General features: G+C 52.1%; 1 long non-coding RNA gene across 1 annotated transcript; it reads right to left on the bottom strand.

Moving 5' to 3' along the window:
• Positions 1-13,667: 13,667 nt before the first annotated feature.
• Positions 13,668-25,520, bottom strand: LOC122094946. Its single transcript, XR_006144974.1, has 6 exons — positions 25,481-25,520; positions 22,811-22,963; positions 22,626-22,724; positions 20,507-20,715; positions 20,107-20,264; positions 13,668-13,708 (listed from the first exon to the last, which is right to left on the bottom strand). It is a non-coding gene; the product is annotated as an uncharacterized LOC122094946 (long non-coding RNA).
• Positions 25,521-26,808: the final 1,288 nt, after the last annotated feature.

Below are 26,808 nucleotides of genomic sequence, written 5' to 3'. Positions count from 1 at the left end.
GCGCAGTTCCCATCGCGGTGCAGAGCACGGGCGCGCCAGCGTTAGCGCGAGCTCTCCAGGAGGAAGCCTCGGACTCCCTTCGCAGCTGGCATTCGCCATGCGTGGTAGTGCACACTCGGAGTTCCAGCACTAGGAAGACTGAGGTGGTAGGATCGGAAGTTCCTGGTCAGCCCCTTGATTACATAGCAAGATGCTCTTCTCTTCCCCCCTCCCCTGAAAAAAGGAAACAAAGGATTAAGGTGGAGAGAAAGAAAGAGAGAGAGAGAGATACACACTAGCATTGCTCATTCTGGGGTTCAGGCTTCAAGAAGGGGGAGAGATGGATGCTTGAGCATTTTATTTCATTTTATTCTAAGTCATTGTACAAAAGGGTTTCAATTCAGCATGTCCGTTTGTGAGTCCCACGCGTCCTGACCAGTGTCGCCCTTCATCATCCTCCCTCACCCCCTCAACCCACCATCCCCTCCAGTGCTCTCGTTCCATTTGAGCATCTTAAATGGTCTGTTGGTCATTAAATTCATTAGCATAAAATATTCTAGGGAAAAAGTATTGGATTGTGACTTCCGGACATTGAAAGAGAAACAAGTTGCATTTAAAAGTTCTCCATAGCCAGGCATCCATGGCTCACGCCTGTCATCCTAGCAACTCAGAAGGCTGAGATCTGAGGATCGAGGTTCAAAGCCAGCCTGGGCAGGAAAGTCTGTGAGACTCTTATCTCCAATAAACTACCAGAAAACTGGAAGTGGCGCTGTGGCTCAAGTAGTAGAGCGCTCGCCTTGAGCTGAAGAGCTGAGGGACAGCGCCCAGGCCCAGAGTTCAGGCCCCACAACTGACAAAAAAAGGAAAAGGAAAAGGAAAGGGAAGGGAAGGGAAGGGAAGGGGAGGGGAGGGAAGGAGAGGAAAGGCTCTTCATGATGGGACCAGCCCCTGGACAAAGCCTGGTGAAGAGGAGAGGGCACCCGTCACCCCTCCCCCCTCCCCAGCCCAGGCCCTGGAGCTCAGTCCTGGCTCTGACCACAGCATGCGCAGGAAAGGGGAGGCCAGGGTGAGACCCGACAAGGGAGCCCCTCCTTCTGCCTGAGGCACAGCACCAGCCAAAGGCAGCAAGGAAATAACACCGGTTTGCAGCTAGCTCTTGACTGTGACCAGGGTTGAGAAGTCAATGGGTCCATTTTCTCAGCAAAAGGGTGATAGGCTAAGAGCCTGGGAGCGCCCTCATCTCCCGCCGAGCAAGCCCAGCAGAGATGCCCCAGCCAGCGGGGGCTGTGGGAAGAGGAAGGCAGAGACCATAGGGACTGCCTGCTGCAGGACCTTAAAGAAGAGTCACCCGGCCTGGAAAATGCCTGGTAGGGGAAGGGCAGTGCGTGCTGAGCACGAAGGCCTGTCTCTACCCAAGGTTCCAGCTGGGTCCCCTCCCAGAGCAACCTCAGACAAGCCCCGCGGCTGGGTGCCCTCAGCCCCCACTCTGGTTGGCTTGGGCCTCGGATCTCACAACTGTGAAACGGGGCGATGATTCTTCTTCCTGAAGGTTACTGTGAGAAGTGGATTTGGTCTACAGCAGGTGCTCAATAAATGCTCATTGAGCCTGGATCTCACCTTGCTTGTATTCTTCACATGCCTGGGGGTTTTCAATTCTGTTAAATTTAAATGTGTGCTGGCATACTTTGTGAAGATTAAGGTCCCTTTAGGAATAAGAAAAGAGATTGATGGGGAAAATTGGCCTCGAAGAAGGGTGGGTCAGTGGTGAAGCACTTCCTTCACCGACACAGGGCCCTGGTTTCCATCCTCGGCATTGTGAAGTCGATCTCGCAGCACAGAGGAGGGTTTGGGGAGGCCAAACAGCGGTCCCACCGATGTGGTTGCATTAGGGCCCTTGAGAGGGGATTATCCCAGATCATCTGCGTGGACACCAAACGCCTTTCCCAGTGTCCTTGTAAGACAAATGTCCAGGGAACTATGAAGCAGCCAGGAGAAGGCCACCAACTGTGGCCACAGAGACTGGAATGAGGTGTGTCAGGACCACGGAAGCTGAGAAAGCCTGGAAGGCTCTCGCCCTTTCCCAGAATTCTGGTCAACACCCTGATTTCAGTTGTTAATTTTGGGGTGTCTATCAGCTGTACAATAGGGTTTTGTTGTGAGATTTCCACTCAGCAGCACACAAGGTATTTAGAAGGCTCAAGGCACCTGTCTAGGAAAGGTTAACTTTCCTCCATCTATGCTTCTCTAAATGCTCAGTACCTCACACCACCCAAATCATGTTGCTGTTATAAAATTGCAGTGTTTTCACCTAAAGGGAGAGAGAAACACACACAGAGACAGAGAGACAGAGACAGTCTGGGGTGATCACACTAATTACAGAGTCTTTCTGGCATGAGAGGGTGTTTATTTCTTGTAGCTTTTGTTGGCAGGCTTTTGATTCGATGTCAAGCATCTCTAAGTAGAGTATATCACTCACTGGGGGAAAGGTATCTTAATTTGAAAAAAAGTGAACTGTGTATACTCTATATACAATGTTTAATTTTACCATCTTAATAACTCTCCTATAATTGCGTCTTACGTTTTGGAACTAATACAGTTGAGATTCCCAAACACCAGGTCTCTTCCTAGGTTCTATGTGCTTGAATATCTTGCAGGTACTTTTTTTTTTTTGGCAGTACTGAGAGTTGAACTCAGGGCCTTATGATTGCTAGGCAAGCGCTCCGCCACTGGAGCCACATGCCCAGCCCAAGGCTGGTACTTTCTTTTAGAAGACTATGCATATTGAGAGTAATTGTTGAAAGCTTTGTGGCAACTGCTCTCCTCCTATTGTCTTTGTAACATTTGGCTCTTTCTTAATTCTCACTGCTTATCTACTCATCTAGTGAGATTCTTTCCTGTATTCTCACGATTTACTTTCCTCTTCTGTGAGTAGGATTCCTTTGAGTATCTTCTCTAGTGCTGGTGTGGAGATCATGCATTCCTTCACTTTTTGGTTTTGTCATCTCGGTTTTGCCTTTAATCATGAAGGACAACTTTAGTGGACACAGTAATCTGGGGGGAGTTTTTTCTTACGAGATGTGAAAGCCATCCTTTCATGCCTTCTTTAATGTTTCTGCTGAATCATCTGCAGATACTGCAGCTTCCGCTACTCTTTTCTGTTCTGTATACTTAATGTTTTCATTTTTTGCCAGTCGTGGGGCCTGAACTCTAAGCCTGGGCGCTGCCCCTCAGCTCTTCAGCTCAAGGCTAGTGCTCTACCCCTTGAGCCACAGCGCCACTTTGGCTTTTTCTGCTTTTGTGGTACTGAGGAATCGAACTCAGGGCCTCGTGCATGCAAGGCAAGCACTTGACCACTCAGCCACCTTCCCAGCCCCAGTATACTTAATGTTTTAACTATAACATGAGAGGTCTCATCCACCTGAAGTTTTAAAAGCTTCCTGGATGACAATGTCTCTTTCATAATTTGGGAGATTTTCTATTTTATTGAATGTTTTCTGTGCCTTTGTACTGTGCCTCGGCCTCCTGTGCCAACAATTCAGAGGTTCTGCCTTTTAATGGGCGTCCCAGAGGGAAGGCAAGTTCCTCTCATATTTAAAAAAACTTTTATTTTTATCCCAATGCTCTAATTCACCTACCTTGTCTTCAAGCCCTTATATTTTAATCTTCATCTTGATCAGTGGATCAAGTCATTGTTTTTGTTTTGTTGTTGGTCATGGGGCTTGAACTCGGGCCTGGGCACTGTCCCTGAGCTCTTCTGGTGGTTAATTGGAGATAAGAGTCTCAGACTTTCCTGCCCAGGCTGGCTTTGAACTGCAATCCTCAGATCTGCCTCCTAAGTAGCTAGGATGATGGGTGTGAGCCACCAGCGCCCGGCTTTCAAGTTGTTGTTATAATCATTCTTTTGAATTCTTTGAGTTTATCCACTTCTCTATCATCAATAACTTTTGGTGGAGTTATTTTGTGTGCATGTGTGTGTGTGCATGTGCATGTGTGTGTGCACCCATGCATGTGTGTTTTCTAGTGTTTCATAGGATTCTGCATTGGAATTTGTGCATCTGAGGCCAAGTCATTGTTTGAAGGTTTTGAAGGTAGTCATTCAGTTGGAGTGTTCTCAAGCTCTGTTTCCATAGTAATCCTTAGGTGATGGGCTTTCTCTTCTCACCAGAAAGGCTGAGTCCAGTGACCACCGTACCTGTTACTGCCTGACTGCCCTCCCCCACTGAATGACCTTCTCAGCAGACCCACACAAACCCCACATTCTCCCCTCTTATAGCCAGCTCCCGCCCTGACACGATGGCTGTGTGATCCACATTGATCCTTATTTTCAGGTCTTAAACAAGAGTCCTCTTCTCAAGATGGCAGCTGGCGACAGCTCTAGAGATATGAGGCGTAACAACACGTCTTCCCATCCCCAGCCTTCCAGCCACACCCCTGCCCTGGGTTTAAGGCCTGCTGTGGCTGGGTCACCAGGCCCATCTGGCTTATCTTCTGGTTTTGACTTCAAATCCCCCCAACTCCCACCCTTAGGAAGCCAGGGCTAGGGGTTGTGGACTTTTCTGCCTTTCTCTGTTGCCAGTGTCTCTTGGTTTTAAATCTGTCTTTTTCCATCTTCATGATTTGTCATACTCTTCAGAATGGAGTGTCTCCTTTGCTGGCCTGACTCTTCTCATTCTCAGAGTCGAATCAAGAACACTTCTACTCTGCCATCTTGGCTTCCAGAACCTTTATTTCAGACTTTGGGCTCAAGAATGATGAGAGAGTAAATGTGTGTTGTTTTAAGCCACTCTGGTTGTGGTCATTTGTCCCAGCAGCAAAGGAAGCTAACGCAAAGGTGGACATGCTCACAGCCTGGTGCCAGTGGCTCAAGCCTGTCATCTTAGCTATTCAGGAGGCTGAGATTTGAGGATTGTGATTCAAAGCCAGCCCAGGCAGGAAAGTCTCCAGTGAGACTCCTATCTCCAACGAGCCACTCAAAAGTAAGTAGAGGAGCTGTGGCTCAAAGTGGTAGAGCACTAACCTTGAGCCAAAGAGCTCAGCCCTAACTAGCACTCAGGTCCTGAGTTTGAGCCCTATGACTGACAAAAGAAACAAAAACAAAAACAAACAGGAGGCAGCTCCAAAACCCTCAAGAAGGGGCATGAGTCCATTTTTTCCATCTCTGCCAATGCCCCCCATCCCCACCCAGACAGGTCAAGGCCCTATCTGCCAATGGGCCCTCAAATCTGCGGGCCTCCAGCCCTGTGACCTCATCACCTGATGGACCAGAGGAGCAGGCCTTGGAAAAACTGATCCATCACCAGTCCCCTGGGACTCTCCAGCTGTGGGTGTGGCTTCCCATTGTGGGTGTGGCTCCCAGCTGTGGGTGTGGCTTCCAGTTATGGGTGTGGCTTCCAGCTGTGGGTGGGGTTTCCAGTTGTGGGTGTGGCTTCCAGCTGTGGGTGGGGTTTCCAGTTGTGGGTGTGGCTTCCAGCTGTGGGTGGGGCTTTCTGCTGTGGGTGGGGCTTCCAGCTGTGGGCGGGACTCCCAGTTGTGGTGGGGCTCAGCTATTTGGCTTCCTGAGTCCAGGTAAGACCAAGGTGTGGAGCTACCAGAGCCCATTGTGGAACAAGGCCATCCCTGGGGATGGAGCGAACACGGAGGAGAGCAGTGGAGACACACAGACGCCTGCTTGAGCACCAGAATTCAGCCATGCCTCAGGTGCTAGTGGATTTTTCTTCTTTCTTTTCTTTCTGTGGTTTTGGACTCAGAGCTTTACACTTCCTGGCAGATGTTCTGCTACTTGAGATGCACCTGCAGTCCTTATTTCTCTGGCTATCTTTGAGATAGGGTCTCCCTTTTTGCCCCAAGCCAGCCCAGACTGTCATCTACCTTTTTCCACTTTCCATTGTAGCTGGGATGACAGATGGAAACCACCATGTCCACTTTTTTTCTGTGGAGATGGGGTCTTGCAAACCTTTTGCCTAGCTAGCCTTGGATTGCGATTCTCCTGGATCTCTGCCTCCCAGATAGCTACTTGCAGGCATGAGTTTCTTCCTCTGTTTCAGTTTGGGACGTGTTCCTGGGGCAGCAGAAGCCTCCTGCATCACCTCAGTCTCCTCCACAAGACCTGGGAGGAGCCAGGACCAGAGGCCAGCCACGGCTTTATTCCAAAGCTTCTGCTCTCCCTCCAGGTCTGTTGGTTCTCTGCCTCGTGCCACAGATCCTAAGGGGACCCTGCCTCCTCCTCTCCACCTGCTCCAAGTACAGGTTCAGGGTTCGTATGGGTAACTGTGGGGCTTTGGCTCTTGCTGCACGGGCTGGGTGATGCTGGGGTGGAGGGACCAGGCATCATCATTGGGGGGTACCCACCAAGGCCTGCATGCCTCACCCGAGAGCCAGCCATGGAGTGGATTCCAGGTTTCCAGCCCGCCTGCTGCCCCTGTCCAGAAGCTGGCAGGACATGCTTGTTACTGCAGCTGGGGCTGAGTCAGGTGGCTGTGACAGCTGCCTGCCAAGTTCCTCTCATGGAGGGCTGGCGGGGAGCGCCTGCAAGCGGATCCGAGCCTTCCACCAGTGGGCGCACAGGGCTGAGGCCGACGCGCACGCGGCGGGCGCCCTGTCCTCTGCCTCTGCCTCCTGACGCCAGCAGGTGCACAGGGGAGGAACTTGGGGACAGAGCTGGGACCGTTGTCTTAGAAAGAGCCACAGGGCAGGCCACGGGGTCCCCTGAGCTTCTGAGCCGCGGGAGGAGCATGACGGCGGCAGGCGCAAGGATCCCCAGTGGTGTGACACCCCAAAGACTGGCAGGGCCCCAAGACAGCGCATGCGCAGAGTAGCACGGAGGAAGCGAGGCGCCGCCTCCGGACCCGCCGGCCACGAAGTGCGCTGTGACCTCGTGAACCCACCACCTTCTCAGCCTCCAACTCAACCTCCTGCTTTCAGCCCAGCTCCGAGGGCTTTGGTTCCATGACAAGGAACTCTGGGAAATGCAGATCTTTAGAGAGCAGCTGCTGGCTCTCTAAGGCTTGCTCTCGGGTGGGAACTCTTAGGGGTCTCTGTTTGGCTGATTGTTCCGATCACAATAAGGAGCTGGGCTTTTAAATGATCTGACCTTTGACCGTAATCTTGGATCTATCAGAGTAAAGGTAGACATCGAGACCAAGACTCATGTTCAAAAAGGGACCATTTACTTCTCAGCAAAGAGAAGAGGAAATAAAAGGGAAAGTATGGTCAAGTTATTAAAACTCTTTCAATGATGTTTTCAAGCATTAGAGAAGGTGGATAGTAGCTGGGCCCTGGTGGCTCACACCTGTGATCCTAGCTACTCGGGAGGCTGAGATCTGAGGACTGCAATTTGAAACCAGTAGAATGGTAGAGCACAGCTGTGAGTGGAAAAGTTGAGTGAGAGTCAGAGACCCTGAGTTCAAACCCCAGTACTGGCAAAAAGGAAAAGCTACTCAGGAGGCTGGAATCCTGAGGACTGTGGTTCAAAGCCAGCCCAGGCAGAAAAAATCTGTGAGCCTCTTACCTCCAATGAACCACCAACAAAACTGGAAGTGGAGCTGTGGCTCAAGGGGTTGAGCACTAGCCTTGAGCACAAAGTTCAGGGACAATGCCCAGGCCCTAGAATAAAAACAAACAAACAAAAAGGTGTTGTGCTGGTGGCCCATACCTGTAATCCCAGCTATTCAGGAAGCTGATATTCAAGGATCACATTTTGAAGCTAGGCCAGGCAGGAAAGTCCGTGAGACTCAACTCCAAAATAAACTACTCAGAAAAAGCTGTAAGTGGTGCTGTGGCTCAAGTGGTAGGGCGTTAGCTTTGAGCACAAAGAAGCTCAGGGACAGGGCCCAGGCCGTGAGTTCAAGCCCCAAGACTGGCACAAAAGGAAGAAGAGGAGAAGGAGGAGGAGGAAGAGGAGAAAGGAAGGAAGAAAGGAGAAAGAAGAAAAGGAGGAGGAGAAAGAAAGGAAGAAGAGGAAGGAGGAGGAGGAAGGAAGGAGAGGGAAAAGGAGGTGGGGAGGAGGAGAAGGAGAAGGTAGAGGAGAAGGAGAAGCAGCAGCCACTGAGTTGTGGAAGCTTAGGGGAGGCCTAGCGTCCAGACAGTGGTGACCCCATTACCGGATCTTGCCTGACACCTGCACCCATCACCAAATCACAGACTTCCCCCAGAGCCAGGGTCCCTTCCCCCACTGCCTGCAGCACTGAAGTTTCTAGATCAAGCTCTTTATTAACCCCAGGCTGGGGGTGGGGTGGGCTGGGTGGGCAGCGCTGCGCAGCAAGGAGAGCCTCATTGGCCTCTTCATCTCTCCCCTCTCCCCACCCCCCAAATCCACCTCAAGCCCGTGGCATTTGCAGAGCCTATTTTTCCTGAGGGCTCCTTAATCCCTGCAGAATATTAAGGCTGCATTACTTTATCTTTGGTTACATTCACTTCCATTTTCCTTATGAGTAAGTATTTGGCTAAAAATTAATATAGTGAAGTTGAGAAGAATCTAATGATGGTGGGATGTGGAGGGGGGGAGAGTAATTTCATCTCTGGCTGCATGGACCCCCGAATACAGCGGGGTTAATGTAATTAACTTTTCCATCGGAGCCCGGGCTGTGTACACACACGGCATCTCCCCACTGGAAACGAGATTAGATTTTATTACTCTATATATCCTGCTTATCTTCACGGCGTCTCCAATATTAGTTCCCACAGTGACTTCAAGGCTCTGAGCAAAACCATCTGGTATGGAGCCCGTGCCGTTTATTTAAGGATTTAATTAAATGCTCTAAACGGAGAGCTTCCCCGAATTAACGTTTTAAATGTGACTTATTGCAGGTTTAATATTGTCTTAATGCCAACCTGGGAAGCTCCAGCTCCAGGTTGTTGACGTTCAAATTGAATTCGTTGGGGGTGGCTCCAAGGGGACCCATTAATTAATCTAAACACCTAATGGGGATTGGTTCTGACTTTTGATGAAGATTATTTACTGAGACAATTGGCAATGAATAAAGAGTCACAGTAGGCAAATGCTTAATTGAATTCCGAAAAGTCTCATTGCGTTGAATATCGGGGATGTATCGTGTAAAAGAAGCTTTGAAATTCCATAAAAGGGGCCATCATTCAATCTTCTTAGCTGGGCATTAATGACGGAGTGAACGGGTAATTACATTTTCCTGGGTAATTTGCTGCTTGCAAAAGGAAAGACAACAGGTCTGGCTGGCTAATCTCGCTAATCACGTCCTTGGAAAGAAAAAAAAAAACCATAAACTTGGTCCTCGGCTGGTGTGAAGCAGCAGGACGGCTCAGTGCCACGCTGGGCTTCGCACGCACACACACATTCACACGCGTGCACCCCCCACACTGGGCTTCGCACGCACACACACATTCACACGCGTGCACACCCCCACACACACATGCACACATGCCCCTTCCACCATTTGGAACTGGCCTCCCTGAGAAAGCTGTGCCCCCCTCCCAGCCCCCTCCCTGGGTCAGGGCTGGAACCCCACTTGACTACGTGGGCGCCGGCGTGCTAGTCCCTCAGCTAGGGCCACGTGTTGCGCTGAGCAGAACAGCGGTTGCGTGTGCACCCCCGATCGCGGGGGAACTGTGAGTCTCAGGAGATGGATGCGGTGACGTGCCCCACGGGGCCCACTCTGGGCCCTGCTCCCCCCACTCCACGGGCAGGAATGCGGATGTTGTTTTTTTTCCACTCTGCTTCCCCCTCCTCCCCACCCCGAAGAGCACCTACTACTTACTTGTGCCTATGAAGGGGGGGGCTGGGCGCCCCATCTGCATTCCGCATGCGTCTTTGCCTGATGCCACTCACTCCACAGCGACCTTGGATTCCAACGAAGGCAGGAGTGGTGCACGAGGCATTTATGAAGAAAGGATCAAAGCTACGCCTCGGGAACAGCAGAGCCTGGAGGAGAGCCCCCCTCCCTCGGCCCCCCAGTAAGGACAAGTCCCCGTCCCTCCAAGGCTGTCCCCCGGAGCAGGGGTGTGACCTGATCCCCTCCAGCAATGGCCTTCAGAGAGAGCCAAGACTGGACCTCAGGTCACCCAGAGCCCCGCCTGACCGATGCCGGGCAGCTGGCGACTGGCAGACCACCAGCGGGACATGCGCGTGGGAGCAGGCACAGGCACCCCCACACACACCCCACCATGCTGGGTCCATGCAAACCGGTGTCTCCCTGCCCTCGGTCCCCGGCTCTCACACCCAGGCTTTGTTTTCATGGAAGCTACCTCTGGAATCCAGCAAAGCCAGCCCTACAGTTATGTCAACCACCAGGGACGCTGAGACAGAGGATCATCCATGAGATGAGGCCATCTCCAGCTACACAGACTCCTCCTGACACACATACACACACACACACACACACACACACACACATACACACGCACATGCACACACACATACACGCACACTCATCCTGACTCCCCCTCCCCCCACAACTCCAAATGTTTTTTTTTTTTTTTGGTTTTTGGGTTTTTTTCTGTCGGTCGTGGGACTTGAACTCTGGGCCTGGGCGCTGTCCCTCAGCTCTTCAGCTCAAGGCTAGCGCTCTACCACTTGAGCCACAGCGCCACTTCTGGTTTTCTGGTGGTTCCTTGGAGAAAGTCTCATGGACTTTCCTGCCCGGGGTGGCTTTGAACTGCGATCCTCAGATCTCAGCCTTCTGAGTAGCTCCAAATGTATTTTTTTTTATAATCAATTGAGGGGCTGGGAAGGTGGCTCAGTGGTAGAGCGCTTGCCTTAAGCTGAAGAGCTGAGGGTCAGCGCCCAGGCCCAGAGTTCAGGCCTCATGACCAGACCCCCCACACACACAAAAAAATCAATTGAAGTTAAAGCATTTGCAAAAAATGGATAGGCAAGTGTCTTGTTCCTGCTAATCTCAGGACCCCGCTCCTTTTCGCGCCTGCTATGCCCCCGTCATGCTCCATTGCTGACTCCGCAGAATGGCCTGTGCTCTGCCTGTCTGTGTGGCTAACTGGGTGGGCCCTCGGGTGTGAAAGGGTTCCGACCTGAGGTGCAGGGCTGGGCATGCGGCATCCAGTCCCAGCTGCTTTAAGAGACTGAGAGTCACGTGGGCTGTCTGTCCCAGGGCACTCCCCACCAGACTTGATTACATTTTAATCATTCATAATAGTGTGCATTTATTGCTGTCATAATTCAAAGTGACCTTCCCTGACACATGCTTAACACTGCAATTCACAGGCACAACTAGGAAAATCTGCTTCTAATAGTAATTATTCAGAACAAAAAGGCGGCTGGGAATGTGGCTCTGTGGTAGAATGCTTGCCTAGCATGCATGAAGTCCTGGGTTCCACATACACAGAAAAAGCCAGAAGTGATGCTGTGGTTCAAGTGGTAGAGGGCTAGCCTTGAGCAAAAGAAGCTCAGGGGCAGTGCCCAGGCCCTGAGTTCAAGCCCCAAGACTGGGAAAAAAAATGAAGCAAATCAGGCTTGGGATGCTATGTGTCCGATGAAACAGATCTACATCTAAAGTTACCTAAGACTGATTCTTTTTAATAGTGTTGAAGCAAAGCCACATGCTGGGGACATCCAGTGACCCCAGTGACCCCAGGACACTGCGCTCTGGGTCTCAGTTCAATGCCAGCCTAGATGGAAAAGTCCACAAGACTCCATCCCCCAAATAACCAGCTGAAAGCCAGACCGGAGGCATGGCTCAAGTGGTGGAATGCCGGCCAAGCCGGCACAAAGCCAAACTCAAACCCCAGGACTGAAAGAACCAAAACGATCCATGAACTCCAAGTGGATCTGATGAGTGAGTGGGATGGAAAGGGGGTGCCTCTCCCCACTTGGGGTGGGGGAGAGCCAGAGCACTGGCCCCCAGCGCCGCTCTGCAGTAAAATCTTCAAAACACAGATCCAGTTTTGTGCATGCAACTCCTTACTGGTCGCCATGGTGACAGGAGAAGGCTTGGGCCTGGGACAGCCCAGCCAGCGGCCGCCGGCTCAGTGGAGGGTCCGGGCTGCTTTTGGGAGCAGCAGGTGGAGAGGTGGAATAAGGGAGCCTCGGCCCCGGTGTGTGTGATTTCTTTTTATTTTATTTTATTTTATTTGTGAACATACTGTACAGAGGGGTTACAATTACATGGGCAGGATAATGCGTACATTTCTTACCAAGCATTGCAGCCTCCTCCTTTGTTTACCCTTCACATCCCTTCCCAGCTTCCCCCCTAACCCCCCAGTCCCAATCTTCTCCCCCCCCCCCCGCCCCCGCCCCGCCCCGAAGTTGTAAAGCTCGTTTTGGACATGACAACTTGTACTTCTCATTGTTGCAACAGGTCCACCTGTATCCTTAAACGACTTGTTTTTCCCCATCTCCTCCACAAGTTATACTGACATCAAATATAGTGAAAGCAGGGGTTATACTGTGGGGGAGGGACATACAAAGCAACAAAGAAATAATCTTATAAATGCATTAGAAACACATGCATGAAAGAAAGAAACATTAAAATACATATCTAAGGGTTCATTTTCCTAACATCACATTATCTGTCCTTTTCCGCTTGACACATACATATACTAGTTATTGCAAATAAGGGAAACCATGGGGCCTATGTTTCTTTGGGCCTGGCTTACTTCGCTTAATATAATTTTTTCCAAGTCTTTCCATTTCCTAACAAATAGGGCAATGTCATTCTTTCTAATGGAGGCATAGAATTCCATTGTGTATATATACCACATTTTCTTGATCCATTCATCTACTGAGGGGCATCTGGGTTGGTTCCATATCTTATCTATGGTAATTAATGCTGCAATAAACATAGTTGTGCTGGTAGCTTTAGTGTGGTCTTGTTTGTAAACATTTGGGTAAATGCCCAAAAGTGGGATTGCTGGGTCATAGGGGAGTTCTATGTGGAGTCTTTTGAGGAACCTCCATACTGCTTTCCAAAGTGGTTGAACAAGTTTACATTCCCACCAACAATGAAGTAAGGTTCCCTTCTGTCCACATCCCCTCCAGCATGTGTTGTTGTTAGAGTTCTTGATTTTTGCTGTTCTAACTGGAGTGAGGTGGTATCTCAATGTTGTTTTGATTTGCATTTCTTTTATGGCTAGGGATGTTGAGCATTTCTTCATGTGTCTATTGGCCATCCTTCTTTCTTCTTCAGAGAAGTTTCTCTTTAAGTCTTTCGCCCACTTGTTTATTGGGCAGTTGTTTCTTTGAGGATTTGTTGTTGGGGGATTTAATTTTTTGAGTTCCAAGTATATTTTAGATATGAGACCTTTGTCCGTTGTATGGCTAGTAAAGATCTTCTCCCAATCCGTGGGCTTTCTATTGATCTTGCTAGCTATGTCCTTTGCCATGCAGAAGCTCTGCAACTTTATGCAATCCCATTTGTCCAACCTTTCTTTGATTTGTTGTGTTTCCGGGTCTCTATTCAGAAAATTTCAGCCTGAGCCAAGGAGACCTAGGGTTTCTCCTATTCCATCCTGTAATGTTTTCAGAGTGTCTGCTTTGACTTCGAGGTCTTTGATCCATTTGGAGTTGATTCTGGTGCAGGGTGATATATAAGGATCTAGCTTTAGTTTTCTACAAGTCGTTAACCAATTTTGCCAGCACCATTTACTGAAGAGGCTGTCTTTGTTCCATTCTATTGTTTTAGCTCCCTTATCGAAGATTAGATGGCTATAGGTCTGTAGGTTCATTTCTGGGTTTTCAATTCTACTCCATTGGTCCTGAGGTCTGTTCTTATGCCAATACCAAGCTGTTTTGATTACTCCTCCAACTCTTCAATGAAATTGAAAGAGAAAGTTCACTACCGAACACATTCTATGAAGCCATCATAACCCTCATCCCAAAACCAGGCAGGGACTCACCAAAGAAAGAGAACTATAGACCCATTTCTTTGATGAACATTGATGCAAAACTACTCAACAAAATATTGGCCAACCGACTTCAACAATTCACCCAAAAAATCATACACCATGATCAAACAGGATTCATTTCAGGGATGCAAAGCTGGTTCAATATACGCAAATCAATATTATTCATCACATCATCAGGAGCAAGAGTAAGAACCACATGGTTATCTCAATAGATGCAGAAAAAGCATTCGACAAGATCCAACACCCCTTTATGATGAAGGTTTTGGAAAAATTAGGAATCCATGGAACATTCCTCAATACAATAAAGGCTGTATATGACAAACCTACAGCCAGCATCATACTCAATGGTGAAAAACTAAAGCTATTTCCTCTTAACTCAGAAACAAGACAAGGATGTCCACTCTCTCCACTTCTCTTCAATCTAGTATTAGAATGCCTAGCTACAGCAATAAGACAAGATGCAGACATAAAGGGGATCCAAATAGGGAAAGAAGAAATAAAACTTTCCCTCTTTGCAGACGACATGATCTTGTATTTAAAGAATCCCATAGACTCCACTCCCAAATTACTCAAGCTGATTCAAAACTTTGGCAAAGTAGCAGGGTATAAAATTAACCCCCAAAATCAATGGCCTTTCTGTATGCCAACAAGGAGAAAAATGTGACTGAAATTAGGAAAGCAACTCCATTTGTAATAGCCCCACAAAAAATAAAATACCTAGGAATTAACCAAAGAAGTGAAGGACCTCTATGATGAAAACTTTAAAATCTTGAAGAAAAGGAAATCAACACAGAACTTAAAAAGTGGCAAAACCTCCCATGCTCCTGGATTGGAAAGATTAACATCGTGAAAATGGCAATACTTCCCACGGTGTGTGTGATTTCTAACAACCTGTCTGACAAGTAGGAAACCAAGTGAGAGCCCGGGACAGGGGGACACCGCCCCTCCCCCCCATGTCAGAGCCAGGTGGGGCGGCTGGGACGCCCCCTGCGGGCAGGAGCAGCTGCGGGCGTGGGTGGTGCCACACACCAGGGCCACAGGGACGGCAGGCCACTGCCAAGGCAGGATCTCTTTGGGATGTGAGTGGGTGTGATCACCCCTCAATGCCCAGATGTGCTTCCTCTCCTGGTCCAGCAGCCCCTGCGGGGCTCCTCCCACTGCCTGTCAATCACATATAATAAGGAATAGAGAGAATCATACACCAATGTCCTGCACTGGAGCCTTCACAAACATCCACGAAAGAGCAGCGCCCCAAAACTCTGGAAGATGATTGAAGCCAGGCAGTTCTGCCCACTCAGCCGCCCTCGGTCCCCTTGGGTCTGACCCCCCACCCCCGAAGGCAGAGCCCAGTGCCATCAAGCCACATTGTCACCGAGCGATGGAAGGATGGGTGGTGGGACCCCAGAGCCAACGGAGTCCCTGGCCAGCACCAGGCTGATGCTGCGCGCGCTTCCCAGGGGTTTTCTGTTGGACAAATGAGGCTTGGCATCCTCAGAATGAGATTATTTCAGAATTTACTGTGGCCTGGAGGCAGTGAGGAATGACAGCGGCTCAGACACAGGGGAAAGCCACAAGTGCGCGCAGAGGCAGCGCCCACCCCGGCGCACGCGGCCCATCCCCAGCAGGGCCCCAGCGTGACACCGAAATGTGCCCACGGAACCACAAAACACAAATGACCAGGACCTGGGAAGGTGGCTCCGTGGTAGAGTGTTTGCCTCACACGCACAAGGTCCTGGGTTCAGCACCACATAAGCAGAAAAAGCCGGAAGTGGCGCTGTGGCTCAAAGTGGTAGAGCGCTAGCCTTGAGCTGAAGAGCTGAGGGACAGTGCCTAGGCCCAGAGTTCAAGCCCCATGGCTGACAAAAACAAAAACAAAATGACCATGGGACCAGTGAAAAGACATGATTATGAATCCAATGGAAATGTGACCATAGAACCAATGGGAACCATGGCCACAATACCAGTGGAAAACATAGCCATGGAACCAAAGAGAGAACGAAAAACATGACCACAGACCAGTGAAAAACTTTGCCAGTCTTCATCACCCCAAATTAAGGCAGCAAGACTATACAACAAAAGGACTAATCAGAGATGCAAGTGCTCAAAGACCAGAGGAAGATGTTTGTGAAATACTCCAGAAAAGTGAGAAGATAAATAACAAAACTACAGCTGTTAGCCAGGCTCTGGTGGCTGGTGGCTCATGCCTGTAATCCTAGCTATTCAGGAGCCTGAGGCCTGAGGATAGCGGTTCAAAACCAGCCTGGGCAGGAAAAGTCTGTGAGACATTTATCTCCCATGAACCACAAAAAACCAGAAGTGGAGCTGTGATTCAAGTGGTAGAGCACCAGCCTTGAGCAAAAGAGCTCAGCCCCAGGATAGGAAAAAAAGAAAAGAATAGATAGATCGAGATAGATAGATAGATAGATAGATAGATAGAGATAGATACAGATATAGATCCCTGAGGTGATCAGACAGCAAGCCTGCTAGACGGGGATGAAGAGCTGCGCACAGAGCTGGGAAGTCACTCCAAACTCTACCGGCTGTGTCCGGTGAAACTCCCTCGAACCTTGCTGGCCACAGACGCTCACCTTGGGTAAAGACCTTTATCATCGCGCTATTGAGCTTGGGATGCACAGGATGTGAGTTAGGGGGCTCGGCGGGGATGTGGTGGGCAGGGGGAAGGGGGGGTTAGTGGTGTCCGGCACGCTCACCCAGCCCGCTTGTCAACCACGTTGTAGGGGGGACCCCCCACTCACAGGGTCATGGGTATTTCCCCCCCTCAAAGCGCACAGCCCTGCCCGGGGGTGGGAGCCCGCCAGCATGCTCTGTGAGCTCGGCACTGCCCGCCGGCCTCTCCCCCTTCCCCGCCACCCCCCACCCCGCTCCTGGAGTCTATTTCACTCCATTTCCCTGGCTGCCAACCTTCAAAATGCCGAGCGAGCGAGCAAGCGAGCGAGCGCTCCACCTGCCCTGGGGGAAGTAATTTTGTCTCTTAGCCCTGAATGTCACCACAGAAACCCTCTCCGGGCCGGCTGCTGACTGACTGGCTTCTCCTTCAGCTTCAAAGGCAAAGAGGGCACCCCCACCCCCGACCCCCCCTCCACGGAGCGCCGGCCGGCTTTGGTGTTAAAATCCCACGCTGCCATTGCCCAGCCTGAAAGAGACGCGGGAGGCGATTGATCCACACGCAGAGCTTAGCTCTGAGGAAGCTGCGCAGTAAACATTTTGTGCAGCTGTTTTTATTTTTTTTAATGTGGGTGCTGAGGTCCAAGGAAAGGGAAAAATGCTCACATGATGACCTGAGCTGCAGAAAAGGCAGGGCAGAGTCTAGTTTCAAGTGTGTAAAAAAAGGGAATTTAGACAATTGGGAAAGACTATCCGTATTTCAGACAGAGAGAAAGCGGAGACAATTGATTTACTTCTTTGAACGTTTCCATTTTTCCCAGTTTGCACAATCCTTGAGTGACACACAATCAAAAAGTGTTTAAAAAAGAAAGCACAGCCTGGCGCCAGTGGCTCACGCCTGTCATACTAGCGACTCAGGAGGCTGAGATCTGAGGATCATGGTTCAAAGCCAGCCCGGGCAGGAAAAGCCATGAAACTCATTTCCAATGAACCACCAGAAAACCAGAAGTGGTGCTGTGGCTCAAGTGGTAGAGCGCTAGCCTTGAGCTAAAGATCTGAGGGACAGCGCCCAGGCCCAGAGTTTAAGCCCCACAACTGACAAAAGAAAGGGCAGGGGGAGAAGAAGGAGGAGGAGGAGGAAGAGGAGGATGATGATGGTGAGGATGACGACGGTGGTGGGCAGAGAAAGGATTACATGGCAGCCATGAGAAGGCAGCACTTGGGTGGATCTCCAGCTGTCTCCAAGGGCAGCTTTACTGGGTGGAGGGGAAAGCCCTGTGCTGATCACTAAGCAGTCCAGGCCCCGGGCATGGGTCCCCGGGGTCGGAGGTGGTCTGGGGACCACCGTGTCAGGAGGGGCTGGGGAGGGTGGGTGGGAGTGTCCCGGCTGGTTGTCATCTCAGCCCTGGTTCCCAAGGGTTCCAGAGCGAGCTGGTTCCATGAGTGGATGGGTGAGGCCTGCTCCAGCGGCTCCTGGGGGGGGGGGGGGAGAGGGGGTCTGTGCAGCCAGGCTCCTCTGTACCTTCAGGGTGAAGTCACAGACCCCACCTGGCTTTCCTGGAACACAAGGCCATTGCAAAGCCACACAGACACAGAGCCACGAAGCTCCTCTCCCTGCTCTCTTAGAATTCGGGAGCCCAGGAAAGCAGTTTCTAAGAAGCCACCTCAGGATGGGGGTGGGGAGCAGGACAGACAGGATCTGGGGACCAGAAGGAAAATCACCCAGGCGCTGGTGGCTCACGTGAGCCTGTCATCCTAGCTCCTCAAGAGGCTGAGATCTGAGGACGGCAGTTCAAAGCCAGCCTGGGCAGGAAAGTCTGAGAAATTCTTATCACCAGTCAACAACCAAAACTGGAAGTGGCACTGTGGCTCAAAGTGGTAGAGCGCTAGCCTTGAACACAAAGGCTCAGAGACAGCGCCCAGGCCCTGAGTTCAAGTCCCATGACTGGGGGGCGGGGGTACAGAGGGAAGAAGGAGAGCTAGCACCCTCCAACCCCAGGCCTGGAACTGCGAGCTTGGACAGGGCCTTCCTCCCTGCTGAAGCAGACGCTCGCCGGGCTGCAGCGTGGGGAGAACCCCAAGTTGTGCATTCGCACCCAGCCTGGCGGCAACACTGCACTGCCACTGGGGATTGTGGCAGAAGCACCCGGCTCCCCGTGGGCGGGACGGGGCGCAGCCTGGGCCCCTGGTCCTCCTGGGGAAAGCTGTCCCTCACAGGGAAGGAGCCAGCCTTTGTCCGGGCAACGACTGGGCTTTGTTCCTCAGAGATGGAGCCACTTCCAGCCCGGCCCCCGGGCTTGCTCGTAAGCACCAGGGGATTTTGAGAGGGTGCAGAGGCCTGGGCCAGGGATTTGCTCAGGGAGTTTATCATAGGGAAAATGAGGTGCGGGGGGGGGGGGGGGGGGGGGGGGGAAACGGCGAGCATCAGTGGAGATCAGTAAATTATTCACACATCTTCTTCCACTCCAGAAAGCTTGCCAACAAACACCCTGAGATTTCCCCCATCCATTTTTAAAGAAGACCAAAAAAAAAAAAAAAAAAAAGGAGGAGAAAAATATCGTAAGGTTTAATTAAGAAATTAAGCCGTCCCCTTCCTAAATACTGCATTCTGCATTCATGGCCTCCAGGAAAGAAAGGGGGAAGGGAAGCGCCTAACCAACCACTCGAGGAAAGCGCTTCTCATGATCTGCAAAATCTGATGCCCAAAATAGCCCCGCGGTTGCCTGGGCAACCAGTACGGACTCCCCCCTCCCCCCCCCCCCCCCCCAGCGCCGGCTCCCTTTGCATATCGCTGAGTATTTCTATCATGTCTTTCCAGGCGGAGTTCATAAACACGGCGGCATAATGCAGCACCTTATCACTGCTGACTTACAGCCCAGCTGCGCCCGGGGAGATAGCGGGCGGCAGGCAAATACAATTTCATGCGGCGGGGCCAGCGGATTGATTGGGTGCCCTTCAGAGGCGCTGCCACTTGGTGAAGTCAGCCCCGGATTCAGAAAGAAAGTTGGTCTCGCCCTCCTTGTGCTGGCTGTGGACGATCGGTGCAGGGTTCATGCCCGGGAGTCTCATTAGGGCTGGAACAATTTTGCCCTGAGACAGGGATTAAACCACCACACCCCGCAGCTTGTCCCCCCCCCACACGCCCTCCTCTCCCCAGTCTAAGTGCCTGCTGGGCCTTCTTGAATTAATTACCCTCCCTTCCCGAGGATGGACTCGAGCTGGGGAGGGGCGGAGGCAGGGCGGGCAGATTTTTCTCATCTTTGCCTGGCTCTTCTAGGTTGTTTTGGGTTTGGGTTTTGGTGTTTTGAGGGGGGGTAATGCATTGAGGGGTTCATGCAGGAAGACAGGGCACTCAGCCTGGCTTTGGAGAGCCCCTTCTGTCCAGAGAGGAATGTGTTGTTGTTTCGATTGTTTTATGCTGGTCCTGGGCCGGAGTGCCGTTCCTGAGCCTGCTTTGCTCAGTCTCTCCTTGCTGCAGTCTGGAGGCTGACTGTCCCCCAAGACCCTGTCAAGGGTCTGGTCCCCAGGCAGGCTGCTGAGAGGCGCCGGGGACCCAGCCCTGTCCTCCTCCTTTTTTCCTTCCTGCACCATGTTCTCCATCTCAAGTTCCTGGTCATCACCCCAGCAGAAGCCCAAAACCACGAGCCAAACACAAACCACGAGCCAAACACAAACCTTTTCTCTTGGTAACTTGTCTCAGGCATTTTGTTTCCGTCATGGAAAGCTGACAGAAAGGCTGCCCCAAGAAGCACTGCTCTCCGTCACCCCTTCCACAACGGCTGCCAAATCCCAGTCTGCCTTGTTTTGGTGGGTTTCCGTCTTCTGGATATCCCCTATAAATGGAACCACACAATCCGTGACTGGTTTGTTTTTTCACTTAGCATAATGTGTTGACGTTTATCCACATTGTATCATATATCAACACTTTTCCCCCCTTTTTAATGGCTAAAGAGTATTCCATTGTATTTATATAACACAATTTATTTCTCTATTTGTCCACTAACAGGCATCTGGGGTTTTTTTCCAGAACATTCATAAAATATCAGTATTCAACTGTTTTCCAAATGGGCCATACCATTTCGCTCATACCAGCAACCCACGAGGGCTCCATTTTCTCCACATCCTGTCCTCGGTTATCGGTGTTGATTCTTGGCAGGCGTTCAGTGGTTTTTGTTATGGTGCTGACTCACATTTCCCTAAGGACCGCAGGCCTGTGCAACTTTCCCTGAGCGTGGGGCCCCTGGAGCACTGGGATGTGGCCTTGCTTTACTCTCTTGGCCCTCCCTGCAAAGAAGGACACATCTTCCAGAAAGATCTTCACCCACAGGGCCAAGCAGTGGGACACCTGGGCCCCACTGAGAGAGAATTTATACCTCTGTCCTCAGCTCTTTCTGGCTGTGGAGCAGAGAGAGAAAACTGCAATAGAAACCCAAAGGTTTCTCTGCTGTTGCAGAAGCAAACTTTGTGTGTGCACACATGCATGTGTGCACATGTACATGTGTAGGTGTGTGTGCACACGTGCCAGTACTGTGGCTTGAACTCAGGGCCTGGGCATGATCCCATAGCTTTTTTGGCCCAAAGCTGGTGCTCTACCACACATCCACTTCTGGCATTTTGGTGGCTAATTGGACATAAGATTCTCACGGACTTTCCTGCCTGGTGTGGCTTCAAACCACAATCTTGAGCTCTCAGCTTCTTGAGTCATGCCAGGATTACTGGCATGAGCCACGGAGCTCCTGCTACCATCTGAAGTCTCCCTGCCCCGGCATCTCCCCCAGGAGAAGGGTCAGTGGGAAAGTTCTTTTTATTTTCCTTGCTAGCTGAAGGAAGTCTGAGTAAATCCTATTTGTTTTCCTCCTCTGGGAACATTTCCGAGAAAAGCCAAACAAGACGGGCTTTGTGTTGCAGGGACAATGAGGATCTTTGGAGGACAGAAAGTTCACCATTATTTCTCCCTCCTCTAAAACCTTACACCCTGTCACCATAAAGCATCTCTGCGGCTGTCAGATGATCGGGTCCCATGATCTATGGGAGCATTACGCGGAAGAAAATGGTGCTGAAAAATGACAGGGTGGCCCTGGGCCTCGGCCCCGTGGGCCTTCTCCACGCCGTATTTCAGTCCTCCCATGCCAAACACCTGTGTGTCCTCCTCCATGTGACCAACCCAGTCAGCGCGTGAGCAGACGCGGCCACACCGCCCTCTGTCCTGGAGAAGAGGCAGAGGGGCGCCGCTGCCCCCCTCAACCATCCCCGCAAAAGACCGGAAGTGAGGGGCTGTGACCATGAGAAGATGGGGAACCAGCACAGAAAAAGCCTCCTCTATGTCTGCCTCTCGTCACACTAAAACCGACTCCCCTCTGCCCACCGTCCCCGGGTGCTGCCCCAAAAAGGGTCGCACCCCCTGAGACCCGCTTACCAGTGAGGACTCAGCCCCCAGGGCGCCCCGCAGCCAGCTTAAGAGCCCTGGTGCCTAGATCTCACCTCCCACTGGTAAAAGCCAGCCGCAGGGGGCATGCCTGGTGGTCCACAGTCTTGAAACCATCATGAAGAATGCCTTGCTTCTCAATACGGTAGTGCACACCTGCAATCCCAGCCACTCAGGAAGCTAAAAGGCAGGGGGAGGGAGAGGGACCGCAGGCTCAAAGTCAACCGGGCCAATAGAGCAAAATACACTGGCAAATGCACAGCCGAGCAAAGGCGCCCCAATCTTCACATCCCAGGGTGCCACCTGCGGCCGGCTGGATGTCTGGGGTGGGGTGGGGTGGGGTGGGATGTTTCCTTTCTCTACAGATGTTAAAAACATAGAACAGCTGTTGGATAACAGTGGCTTACACCTATAATCCTAGTTATTCAGGAGGCTGAGATCTGAGGATTGAGGTTCGAAGCCAGCCCAGACAGGAAAGTCCATGAGACTCAGACATACATACCTCCAGTTAACCAGCAAAAAGCCAGAAGTAAAGGCTGGACCAAGTGGTATAGCACCCACTTTGAGTGAAAAAGCTAAGGGACAGTGCCAAAGCCCTGAGTGCAAGCCCCAAGACTGGTATCGACACACACAAAGATCCCCCCCCCCCCACGCGCTGCATAAAACACTTGGAAAGAACAAATAATTCCCACGCAAACAGCAAAAGGAAAGGCAATTTTCATCAGCGGCAAACCCATAAATCTTGATATGTTTTATGAATCTCACTTACATTTCCTGTCCGACTTGTGCATAAAGCTTCTCCAGATTTATACAAGCCAACTGCGTAAGTCATCCCCTTCCCAAGCGAGCTCTCTATCTTGATGACCTTCTGGAAACCAATGACGGCCTTTCTGTTGTTATCCATAATTGGAAAAGCACCGGAGATAAGAAAATTTATGACAATAAATGATCTACCTGGGCAAAGCCATAAAGAAGCCGGGGTGTCTGGAAGAAGGGCTGAGGGAGGAAGGCGTCTTCACCCCGTTTATCAAATGTTATCTCCGCCAGCCAGGTTTCCCACAGTTCCTGACACCCGTGGCCGGGGCGTGTGCAGGCCAGTCCTGGACCCTGCCAATGAAGGTCAAAAGAGACACAGTCTTCCCCACCACCTGACTCCTTTTCTTCATCGATTCCGGCTCTTTCAATGGCGTTGAAGATGAGCGAAACGCCGGGTGCCGAGGGCTCATGGCTGTAATCCTAGCTACTCAGGAGGCTGAGATGTGAGGATCACAGCTTAAAGCCGAATCTGGGCAGGAAAGCCCAGGAGACTCTCATCTCCAATGAAGCACCAAAAAGGCAGAAGGGAAGCTGTGGCTCAAGGGGTGGAGTGCTAGCCTTGAACAAAAAAAAACCACCTCGGGGGTAGTACTGCCCATGCTCTGGGTTCAAGCCGCAGCCCTGGCACAAACTAAATCAAATCAAATCTCACCAGATCTCTCCCAGACCTTCAGCCCCTCCCCTGCCTTTTCCAAGCCCTGAGAGGGAATCCAGCCTCCTGCTACTGGAGCTCACGGCCCTGCAACCGGGCCCAGCCACCGCCCGGGCCCCGGGGCCTTGCTCTGTCCCTCGCACACACCAAGCCTGGCCCCATCTTGAGGTCTTTGCATTTGCCTGGAAGTTTCCTCACAGTAGTGACTCTTAGTGACTGCAATTTCAGTGGAGATGTCACCGAGAGGCGCGCCTGCCTGGACTCCTTCATAAAGCAGCCCCGGCCTCTGCTATTTTCTCTCTCTCTCTCTCCCCCTCCCTCTTGCTCTCTCTTTCACACCCAGCTCTGTTACAGAAGCTGGCACACCGTAGGCAACTGGGGTGGAGGGGGAGGAAGGAGGTTTGGGGGGAGGGGTTGACCCTCCGCTGACTTTGGGGAGCAGCTCTCGCAGCTGAAGGCACCTCCCACTATGGCCTCAGTGGAGGACAAGCAGGAAATGAGCTTCTGGGGATGGGGGGAGAGAATGTGGGGACCTGGAATGGGGGTGAGGACATTTCCTGCCACTGTGCTTTCTACCCGAGGCCTGCGTGAAGTCCAGACCCAGGGAGGCAGGGCCCCTCCCCCTGCCCCTCCCCCCACTGGCCCTGGAGAGCCCAGAACTGGACATGGGCCTTCCTCCAGGGAGTCTGGCCCCATCTCACGGGCTGCTCGCCCCTCCCCTCCCCACGGAGCTGCAGGCCCAGGACAGCCTCAAGCATGGCTGTCTGCTCAACAGCCACCTTGGCAGAGGAGACATGGCTTTTCCAGAGACTCGCAGCCTCCTCTAGCCTGTGGAGGTACACTCCCCCACCCTTGGGGAGCCAGGACTTGGGAGGCCTACAAGTGGGGAGCTCTGCCATGAACTTGACCTCTCTGAGGTGTGGGGGGCGGGATGCAGGGGAACTTTTCATTTCCATGGCAACACTGGGGAAAGGCCTGAGCCAGTGCCAGCACCCCAGCCCCGGCCCCCAGGATGGAGCCTGGTCAGGCTGCCCTGGAGCAGTGGGCTGGGGGCCTGGTGCCCCAGGGGAGGGGGGGAGGAGGCTGGGTCCTGGGGAAGGTCCCCCAAGTGGCCAGCAATGCCCCCCCCCCCCGCAGTCAGCAGCAGACTGCACCACGCTGCCCTCTCCACCCCTCCTGCCTGCCACAATGAGCATGCCGTTGCGTCTTTCACTCAAGGAATCAATTTGGAATTTGAGCTAATGGGCACGTGGTGGGTGCCAGCAAAATGTGGTTGGATCTTTAACAGAGCTGAATAGGGTACTGGGCAGATGCCAAGGGAACACCAGTGTGCTGTTCCCTCCCCCTCTTCCCTTCTCCTCCCTTCCTTTCCTCTCCTTTCTGTAGTCTCTTCTTTCCCTCTTTCTCCACCTCTTCTCTCTCCCTCCCTTCCTGTCTCCTGTGTCTCTCCCTTGCTATTCCTTTCTCTATGTTCCTCTCCCCACCCCCCACCCCCCAGGATCTTAGGTGCTGGAGTGCTGGACACTCGGCCTCTGGTAAGACACAAGCCCACAGTCCCAGCTGGCCCCTCCCGTCCTGCGCCACTGGGCTCAGAACCACCTCCACAACCCAACTCTCTCCTCCCTCATCCGTCCCCACAACCCCTGGTGTGCACCTGCCAAGGAATCTCCCAAGCCCCCACGGATGGTGGCTGTAAATGTTGAGTGCCACTTCACAGAGCTGCAAACCGAGGGTCTGACCCATCTCAGAGCCCAATCCAAGGGCAAGCCTGCCCAGTCCATCTGGCAGAAGAGTTTCTATGGATATAATATGTGGCAAGCTGCAGAGTGGGTGCAAGGCCCATCTAAAAAACACAGTGAAAAAAACAAAATGCAGAAGCCAAGCTCACCACTGTAATCCTAGCTACTCAGGAGGCAGAGCTCTGAGGATAATGGTTCAAAACCAGCGTGGGCAGGAAAGGTCTGTGTGACTCTTATCTCCATGAGCCACCAAAGAAAAACAGCCAGAAGTGGAGCTTTGGCTCAAGTGGTGGAGTGCCAGCCTTGAGAAAAACAACAACAAAAACAAAACTCAGGGGCAATGCCCAGGTCCTGAGTTCAAGCCCCAGGATTGGAGAAAAAAAAAAGGAAATGAGGCCTAAATGGCAGCATGCTTACCTCGCTTGTGCAAGGCCCTGGGTTCAATCCTCAATACCTCAGCAAAGAAAAAAGAAAGTGGAAGGCAAGGCCCCAGGGCAGGGCAGGGCAGGGCAGGGCAGCCCCCATCTCAGATTGAGGGTCTCTAAGGGCCTCAGGAGCCTGGCTCAGTTCCGGGCTCAGTTGAAGCATGTGATCTGGGCTAAGCCAATCAGTGGGGCTTCCCACCCCCTTTCCACAGTGATTGGCTCAAGGGCAGGCACCCCGACCAATCCCGATAAGGCCTGTGCCCTCCTCAGCAGGGAGAACAAAGAGACCCTCTCACGGCCCTGGCCGGGCCTGGGAGCGGCCGGCCCGCCGGAGCCCTGCTGTGCGCGTGCAAACACGCGTGTGTGCACACACATGCGCGCACGCACACACACACGTAGATGCCGGCTGGGTCCTGGCGAGGCAGGAGGGCGCCCCGGGAAGGAAGGCCCGTCACCCAATCTGTCCTTCCAGGCTGGGGGCTCCGCGCCCCGTTCCCATCTGCACACCGCCGCAGGGCAGCCTCCGCGAGGGCCCATCCCGGCTTCGCAGGTGGGGAGCTGGGCGCAGGAGCGCGGGTCTGCGTCCCCGGCTCCCACCACGCACGGAGAGCCGGGTGCGGGCACACGCGGCCCACCCCCGTGCCCGAGATCCCCCCCTTCGAAGCCCGGAGCCGTTCACGGGCATCGAAGCCGAAGCCAGAGGGGTCTTGGTCCTGTCCAGGGACCAAGGCAGGGACCAGCAAGATTGTGCTTGTGCGGGCTGGGAATTTTGGTGGCTCCCAGGTCACAGGTCACCAGGTATCCCAGGTAGCAGGTCACTAAGTATCCATTAAGCAGAGAATCTCCAAAGGAATGAGAACCATCAGTTTGTTTTCCACAAAGGAAAGGACACTTTTTCAGAAGTGCTGGGACAACCGTCTTCTATACCTGCTACTTTATTAAAAATGGACTCCCTGAGGCTGGGTGTAGTGGCTCATGCTACTTGGGAAACTGAGAGGGAGAGGCCCGTGGTTCTAAACTAACCCTGGCAAAAAGTTAGTGAGACCTCACCTCCTATCAACTCACAAGCCAGGCATGGGATCTTGGGCCTGTAATCTGGCTATGTGAGAGGCATTGATAAGAGGAATCCTGCCCTAAGTGCGCGCGCACACACACATATACACAACTCACAAGACACTACCCCCCAAAATAACTAAATGCAGCCGGGCGCTGGTGGCTCACACCTGTAATCCTCGCTACTCAGAAGGCTGAGCTCTGAGGATCGCAGTTCAGTGAGTTGCAGTTGGACTTCCCCTCTGCCACCGTCGTCACAGACGGCAG

This window comes from Dipodomys spectabilis, unplaced genomic scaffold (assembly GCF_019054845.1).
Source record: "Dipodomys spectabilis isolate Male_0828 unplaced genomic scaffold, ASM1905484v1 ptg000329l, whole genome shotgun sequence".
NCBI lineage: Eukaryota > Metazoa > Chordata > Mammalia > Rodentia > Heteromyidae > Dipodomys > Dipodomys spectabilis.
The sequence above is the reverse complement of the archived record's forward strand: the minus strand, read 5'-3'. Positions and strand labels throughout refer to the sequence as shown.